Here is a 9,329-nt window from a genome sequence, read left to right as displayed (position 1 = left end):
ATATTTTTAATTTTGCCAGTGTATTAATTATTATACATTTAGAATATATTTTAGTATTTTTTTGGGGGGTTAGATTACCTTCTCATTAACCTTAGTATTTTTATCTTGGATTTCTCTCACAGTTTTTATTCTCCCAGATGAACTTTTAGCTAGAGTCAACTTCCAAAAAAATCCCATCAAAATTTTGATTAAAGTAGTATTGTATTTAAAGTTGATTTGAAATATTCGAGATTTGTCATATTAACTATATTGACTGTTTTAAGCCAGAAATGTGGCCATATAACTCAACATTTATCTATCATTTCCTCTATGAAAATTTTACATTTTATTCTCACATGTGTCTTACACATTTTATATTAAGTTTATTCTTGTGTATTTTATCATTTTTGTTGCTATTTTAGAAAAATATATATATTTCCTATTTTAGAAAAAAAAAAGTATATTTCCTGGTTATTATTTTATTGTTACATAATGGATGCCACAAATGGTTTTAATTCCAACAATTTGTTACATCATTTTCTATGTGTAGATAGAGAACCTAAAACTGTAAAGCTCTAACCAAAATTTAAATAAGTTATTGTTTAAGCAAAAATAACTGTTATTTGGCACAAACAAACACTTAACTGTGCCAAGGTAAACAACATTAAGAACATGATTGAAATCAGACATTGGCTCTTTTATCTCTTCAGAGCATCTCAGTGTAATAGACATGAAAATTTAGTCTCAGCCTCAGAAATAACACCACACATCTGCAACCATCTGATTGTCAACAAACCTGACAAAAACGAGCAACTGGGAAAGAATCTCCTATTTAATAAGTGGTGCTGGGAAAATGGCTAGCCATATGCAGAAAACTGAAACTGGACCCCTACCTTACACTTTATACAAAAATTAACTCAAGATGAATTAAAGACTTAAATGTAAAACCCAAAACCATAAAAACTCTAGAAGAAAACCTAGGCAACACCATAATAGCAGATATGGATAAATTAATAGCTGTAGCTGATAGTAACTGCTTACACATTTTTAAAGTGTTCAACTTTAATTCCAATAAAATTACCTTATGAAACTGAGGTAGTTTGTAAAATGACTGACAAAAGGAAAATATATACACTCAAGTAAAGTTTGAGTCACGTTCAATTCTTAGACCCCGAGTGTGTGCACTCTTTTGGATTAACTATGGCTATCAGAAAATTTTCATTTGACATATACACATATAAATAACTACCTGCTTATCTGATCACTCTTCAAATATTCTGTAACATTTTTGAGATGGAGAGTCAAATGTGGATGTTTTGCTTTAGTTTTCCGGTTAGACTAGGTAATAGTACTTTAACTTTCATTTGAAATTATAGAAGCAATATATAAACACAGTAAAAAAAAAACTAAGCAGTGCATAGAAGAGATTTTTATTTATATCAAGAATTGTTATTAAAAGTATCAAATAACTTTTCTGTATCTATTGAGTTGTTAATATATGGATTTCCTTTTTTAGTCTTAATGCAATGAATTAGACTAATAAGCTTTCTTCTAAATTAACCTTCAGTTTCTGGAGTAAATCCTACTTAGGCATGCTTTCTTGTTCTTGTAATACACTACTGGAGGGTGAGTGGTAAAGATGGCCAAATAGAAGTAGCTGGGGTGCATGGCTCTCCACAGAGAGGAATGGAAGGGGTGAGTAAATACATACCTTCAACAGAAACATCCAGGTACTCACATTGGTACTAATCAAGGAAACAACTGGACCCACCCAGAACAGATAAAAGCAAGGCAGGATGATGGCCCACCTGGGAGTGACACGGAGTTAAGGGAACCTCCACAACCCAGGGAAGTGGTGCATAAATGTACAACCTTGGGAAACCATGCTTCTTCTATGGATCTTTGCAAGCCTCAGGTCCAGAGATAGCCTCGTGAATCCACTCCATCAGGACCTTCAGTCTGACACACAGAGCTACCTGGGGTCTCAGACAAGCAGTTGCTCAGGCACACATGTAATCATGGGAGCTTTAGATTCCCCAGCTTTCGGGGCATCCCAGCAAAAGTAACTGCAACTCTGGCAAAGTGGTGACAGGACTTAGTTAGCTTGCCTTAGATAGACAAGGCAAGGGTCCCTGGAGAACCCCTGACCCACAGGTCAGTGCCTCATCCCCACATAACATAAAAAGTAGCCTGAGAAAAAAATCAAGCTGCAGGCACTGATAAGGAAACTAGCACAAGAGGTTGTGCCTGGAGACATGCTCACAGCTGCACAGATAGGAGAATCTCTAGCCCATTCAGGTAAAATCTTGCACCAACCTCCAGCTCACTCACATAAGGGAACAAGATCTGACATAGAAATGCCTTTGTCCCTTGTATAATCAGTGGGCTCACAGGAAAATGTTTTTTCTCCTTTTGTGGGCATGAATACAGTGGGCTCCAGTGGGTTCTGTTGGGCACTTTCCTTTCCTTTTTGGATTGTGAGACCAGCCTCTATGAATCATCACTTCAGTTCCTGATTGGTCCTGGGTCAAGGTCCCGGGCAAAGCTTTCACTTCAGCCCCTGGTTGGTCCCGGGCCAAGTTTTCTTTATTTTTGAGACAGAGTCTTGCTCGGTCGCCAGGCTGGAGTGCAGTGGCATAATATCGACTCACTGCAACCTCTGTCTCAGCCTCACGAGTAGCTGGGACTACAGGCACACGCCACCACGCCCAGCTAATTTTTGTATTTTTAGTAGAGACCGGGTTTCACCATGTTGACCAGGATGGTCTCCACCTTTTGACCTCGTGATCTGCCTCGGCCTCCCAAAGTTCTGGGATTACAGGCATGAGTCTCTCCATCTAGCCCCAGGCCAAGTTTTCCAATTGGTTCCAGGCCAAGGCCCTGGGCCAACCTGAGTCAGGTATTCTCCAAGACAGCCTGCAAACTCAGCACATTCCTTCCTTTTCCCTGTCCATAAAACACTGGACCCCAGCCTCAGAGTGGGGAACTCATTCGGCCTCCCCTCTCTGCTGGCAGCGGGCTTTCTGCTTTTGCTTACTAAATCAGCCTTGTCTCTGTGCTCCTTTATTATCCTGGACGTGAGACAAAGAACTCGGTATCATCTCAGACAATGAGAGACTGCTTGGTGCGTTGAGAATACAACGGTGGGAAATTAAACTCATGTACATACCCCTAGGAAAAAGGCTGAGCCCACAAGTCAAGCAGTGATGGTCTAGGGGCCCCACTTTCATGGCACCTCACAGGATAACACCCACAGGCTTGGAATTCCAGCCAGCCAACAGTAGAAGTGCTGCTCTTCCCTGGCACAGAGCTCCTAGGGGGAGTGGTGAACTGCCATCTTTGCTGTTTGGGCAACTTAGCTATTCTAGCCTGTGGGCTTTGGAGAGTCCAAACTGACCGGGGGAAGACGGGATTCCCCGGCGCAGCACAGCTACTCTACCAAAACGTTGCCAGACTGGTTCTTTAAGTGAGTCCCCAATCCGTTCCTCCTCACTGGGCTGGACCTCCCAAGTGGGGCCTCCAGCCACTGCCACCAATGTTTTCTGGCCAACAGTAATTTGAAAATTCCCTGTGACAGAGCTTCCAAAAGGAGGGATGGGCTGCCATATTTCCTGTTTGGGTAAATTAGCCATTCCCGCCTGCAGGTTTTGGAGAGCCCAGGCTGACTGAAGCAGAAGTGGTATACCAGCACAGCACAGCTACTCTATTAAAGCATGGCCAGACTGCTTCTTTAAGCAGCTCCCCACTCTATTCCTCCTCACTGGGTGAAACCTCCCAAGTGGGGCTTCCAGTCATCCCCCGCCAATGTTCTCCAGAAGACAGCCATTTGAAAACTCCCAGGAACATAGCTCCCACAGGGAGGGGCAGGCCACCATCTTCGCTGTTTAGGTGACTTAGCCTTTCCAGCCAGTGGGCTTTGAAGAGCCCAAACCAACTGGGGTGGAAGCAGTACCCCAGCAGAGCACAGCTACTCTGTGAAAGCATGCACGGACACACTGCATTTTTACGCAGGTCTCTGACCCCCGTTCCTCCTCACTGAGTGGAATCTCCCAACTGGGTCCTCTAACCACACCCAGTAGTGTTGTACTGCCTACAGATATTCAAAAACTCCCTAGGATGGAACTCCCAGAGGGAGGGGCAAACCATCATCTTTGCTGTTTGCCTGACTTAGCAGTTCCAGCCTTCCTTCAGGCTTTGGAGAGCCTAAGTGGACCTGGGGTGGAAGCAGTATCCCACACAGCACAGCAGCCCCATGAAAACATGGCCATACTGCTTTTGCAAGTTAGTACCCAACCCTATTCCTCATCACCAAGTAGTGCCTCCAAAGCAGGGTTTCTGGCTACCCCACTGGTGTTCTCTGGCTGAAAGAGGTTTCAGGCCTCTTTGAGAGGGAGCTCTCAGGAAGAAGAGTGGACCGCCATCTTTGCTGTTTGGAAAACTTAGCGGTTCCAGCTTTTGGGCTTTGGAGTATCTGAGGCAATCAGGAGCTGAAGTAGACTACTAGCACAGCACAGCTGCTCTAGGAAAATGTGGCCAGACTGCTTTTTAAAGCAGGTCCCTGATCCTATTTCTCCTAACTGGATGAGAGCTCCCATCCTGGGTCCCCAGCCACCTCCTACAGGGGCATTCAGGCCAGAAACTGGTCCGTACCACCTTGGGACAGAGCTTCCAGAGGAAGGGGCAAGCTGCCATCTTCGTGGTTTTGCAGCCTTCAGTGGTGATACCTACAGGTACTGCGAAATATAAGGCAACTAGGGACTGGAGTGGACTCCCAACATACTGCAGCAGCACTACAGAAAATTGGCCAGAATGTTAGAAGAAAAAAAAAAAGATTTATAGACCAGCAACCTCAAAGATTGAAGGTAGATAAGCCCACAAAAATGAGAAAGAATCAGCTCAAGAATGCTAAAATCTCAAAAAGCCAGGGCTCCCTTTTTCCTTGAAATGACCACATAACCTCTCCAGCAAGGGTTTGGAACTGGGCTGAAGTGGAGATGGTTGACAGGGCAGAAGTAGAATTCAGAATATGGACAGGAACAAAGTTCACTGAGCTAAAGGAGCACGTTGTAACACAATTCAAGGAAGCAAAAGTTATGAAAAAGCCTTGCAGGAACTGAGAGAAAAAATAGTATAAGGAAGAATGTAGTCAACCTGATAGAGCTGTAAAACAGAATAAAAGACTATCGTAATAAATTCACAAGTATTAATAGCAGAGTAGACCAAGCAGAGGAAAGAATCTCAGAGCTTGAAGACTGACTTTCTGAAATAAGACAGGCAGGCAAGAATAGACAAAAAGAATGAAACAGAGTAAACAAAACCCTCAAGAAATATGGAATTATAGGCAGGGCACAGTGGCTCACGCCTGTACTCCCAGCACTTTGGGAGGCTGAGGCAGGCAGATCACTTAAGGTCAGGAGTTCAAGACAAGCCTGGCCAGCATGATGAAACTCTGTCTTTACTAAAAATACAAAAATTAGCCAGGCATGGTGGCACATGCCTGTAGTTCCAGCTACTTCGGAGGCTGAGGTAGGAGAATGAACCCGGGAGGCGGAGCTTGCAGTGAGCCAAGATCACACCATTGCACTCCAGCCTGGGTGATAGAATAAGACTCCATCACAAAAAAAAAAAAAAAGGAAAAAAGAAAAAAGAAATATGGAATTATTAGAGACCAAATCTATGACAAATTTTAACCACTTGAGGATAGTGAGACACTTTTCCCAATGTCATATAGTAAATACAATACAATTTCTGAGTTGCTTCCTAGTAGTGTGTTTGTGCATGTTTATATATTCATATGTAAATATATATATATGGACAAGCTGATGATTAAAAATTATATGAACCACCATTAAACATTTACAGAAATTGATATTCAGCTCGGTGGCCATTACCAGTTTATTTTACATTACTAGATTTTTACATTGCATTACCAGTTTGTTTTACATTGTTTCATAGTCTATATTAATTAATTAAATTAATTAATTAATAATTAATTAAGATCACAGTTAGTGGCAGAACAGAAAAAGCTATTTTACCAATATGGTTTGATCTCTAGTCCAGTGACTTTTCCATGTTAACAAAGTATAGGAAACAGTATTCAATGCACTTAATATTATGCCTGGCAGATAGAAGGTACTCAATAAATAATGTCAAGTAATATTATTACTCAAAATTATAGCAGTTTATAATGTTAAAAAAATAAAAGCCAAAACGGAAATATATCGAGATGGAAAACCCAATGATATAATTTATATGTCAAATGATTAGAAAGCTACAATATTTACTTCAAATGATTAAGTTTTTAAATAACATACATGCAATATTTCATTATGCCATTATTCTGACATTTTGAGAGCTCGCAAACTATGTTGAAGCTCCTCATCTCTCCCTGAATGCCTTAAATCAAGGTTTTTGGACCATGAAACTCTTCACACAGTCTGGCAAAGTTTATGAACTCATTTTCAGAATAATATTTTTAAATCCATGAATAAAATACGTGGGATTACAAAGGAAATCATTTATCTTGAAATAGTTATCAAAATACTAAAAAAATTTGCAATCAAATAACAAAATCTACCAGCAAACCTAATAACTGTAATTTTGAAATAGCTGCGAATCTAAATGATATTTTAAAACATTTTCAGTAACTGTAACGTAATACGAAAATATTGGCAACTTTGGTAAGAAAAAGTCACAAGTATTGCTAATATTATTTTGGTTTATTGCTTTATTCATTCACAATGGAAAGAAACACTAAATTTCAGGTAGAGATAAAAGAATATACGATGCATTTTCTAACTGTCCAAGGTCACAGGATCCCCTGAATTGTATTCATGATAGCATGTTTGAGCATCTGTGGACCCCAGTTTGTGAACTCTTGCCCTGAAACAAAGCCTGCCAGTTATCAAGAACCACCCATTGACACAACAGTCAAAGTAAATATTCCTATTTCTATTTTCTTGGTCTTAAATAGAAAATGCCCCTGCTTTTTTCCTCACCTGTTTTTTTGTTTTAATTTTTAGGAGAAGGCATACCTGCCAAAACAAATGACATGGAAGAGACAGAACAAGATAAAGAGAAAAATTGGCTCAGAGAAAAGAGCCATATTCAGGGAACGCAGAACATTAAACAAATTTTTTCCTGTTATGGAAAAAACAACCAGGGATCAAGAAAGAACTCTTGGAAATAAAAAAACATGATTGCTGAACAATTGAAAGGATTTAATGTGAAATACCCATGCTGTCTTTCCTTTCTTGTACATCCTCTTTACTATCAGATTGGTGCTGAAAGAGGTCTTAGATTTCTTGGGTAAGTTTACAACTTACCTCTTTTATCCTCTGGTTCCAGTGCAGTAAGCATTTCATGAAGAGGGAACTGAAAAACCTCATTTAGGCCTCCTTTCCTAAGCCAAGTACTCTAGCACAGTTTACCAGCGAGAACAGAGATATGAAGTTGGAGATGTTTTAAGGACTTGCCCATTATTAATGAAGTAACTTGAGTTTTCTTTTCTGTACATCGATCTTCTTTGGTCCAGCAGTTCTCAGTGGGGGTAATTTTGCCCACCCAGGAGACATTTGGCAATGTCTAGAGACATGTTTGGTTGTCATAATTTGGGGATATACTACTGGCAGATAGATAAAGGTCAAGGATGCAACTAAGACACTCTACAATGCACAGGACAACCCCTCCAACAAAAAATAATTGTCTGGTCTGAAATGTCAATAGTGCTGAGGTTGAAAAATCTAACAATCAAGGACTGTCAAGGAAAAAACCAGAATTGGTAGAGCTGCCAAACTATACCCAAACCCTAAATGATAGCCATTTTCCATTTTCAAATTAGTTTAAAATAAAGACATTTATTTCTTCTCCCTATTCTGTGAGAAGTCCAGTACTCTATTTTAATCAATTAATCTGTTTTGAATGTGTAGAATTTACTTGATTAAAAAGTACCATGCAGGAGTTCCAAGATGGCTGAATAGGAACAGCTCCAGTCTACAGCTCCCAGCATGAATGATGCAGAAGACGGGTGATTTCTGCATTTCCAACTGAGGTACCAGGTTCATCTCACTGGCGCTTGTCAGACAGTGGGTGCAGCCCACGGAGCATGAGCCAAAGCAGGGCAGGGCATTGCCTCACCTGGGAAGTGCAAGGGATCAAGAAATTCCCTTTCCTAGCCAAGGGAAGCTGTGACAGACAGTACCTGGGAAATCGGAACACTCCCACCCTAATACTGCATTTTTCCAATGGTCTTAGCAAACGGCACACCAGATTATATCCCTCACCTAGCTTGGAGGGTTCCACTCCCACGGAGCCTCACTCACTGCTGGCACAGCAGCCTGAGATCGAACTGCAAGTTGGCAGCGAGGCTGGGGGAAGGGCATCTGCCATTGCTGAGGTTTGAGTAGGTAAACAAAGTAGCCAAGAAGCTCGAACTGGGTGGAGCCCACCGCAGCTCAAGAAGGCCTGCCTGCCTCTGTAGACTCCACCTCTTGGGGCAGGGCGTAGCTGAACAAAAGGCAACAGAAACTTCTGCAGACTTAAACATCCCTGTCTGACAGCTTTGAAGAGAGTAGTGGTTCTCCCAGCAGGGAGTTTGACATCTGAGAACGGATAGACTGCTTCCTCAAGTGGGTCCCTGAGCCCCATAACATAACAATATTAACCTTAAATGTAAATGGGCTAAATGCTCCAATTAAAGGACACAGACTGGCAAATTGGATAAAGAGTCAAGACCCATCAGTGTGCTGTATTCAGGAGACTATCTCACATGCAGAGACACACATAGGCTCAAAATAAAGGGATGGAGGAAGATCTACCAAGCAAATGGAAAACAAACAAATAAAAAAAGCAGGGATTGCAATCCTAGTCTCTGATAAAACAGGCTTTAAACCAACAAAGATCAAAAGAGACAAAGAAGGCCATTACATAATGGCAAAGGGATCAATTCAACAAGAAGAACTAACTATCCTAAATATATATGCACCCAATAGAGGAGCACCCAGATTCATAAAGAAAGTCCTTAGAGACCTACAAAGAGACTTAGACTCCCACACAATAATAATGGGAGACTTTAACATCCCACTGTCAACTTTAGACAGATCAATGAGACAGAAAATTAACAAGGACATTCAGGAATTGAACTCAGCTTTGCACCAAGCAGACCTAATAGACATCTAGAGAACTCTCCACCCCAAATCAACAGAATATACATTCTTCTCAGCACCACATCACACTTATTCCAAAATTGACCACGTAGTTGGAAGTAAAGCACACCTCAGCAAATGTAAAAGAACAGAAATTATAACAAACTGTCTGTCACACCACAGTGCAATCAAACTAGAATTCATGAA

Source organism: Mandrillus leucophaeus, unplaced genomic scaffold (genome assembly GCF_000951045.1).
Source record: "Mandrillus leucophaeus isolate KB7577 unplaced genomic scaffold, Mleu.le_1.0 Scaffold1213, whole genome shotgun sequence".
Classification (NCBI taxonomy): Eukaryota; Metazoa; Chordata; class Mammalia; order Primates; family Cercopithecidae; genus Mandrillus; species Mandrillus leucophaeus.
The sequence above is the reverse complement of the archived record's forward strand: the minus strand, read 5'-3'. Positions refer to the sequence as shown.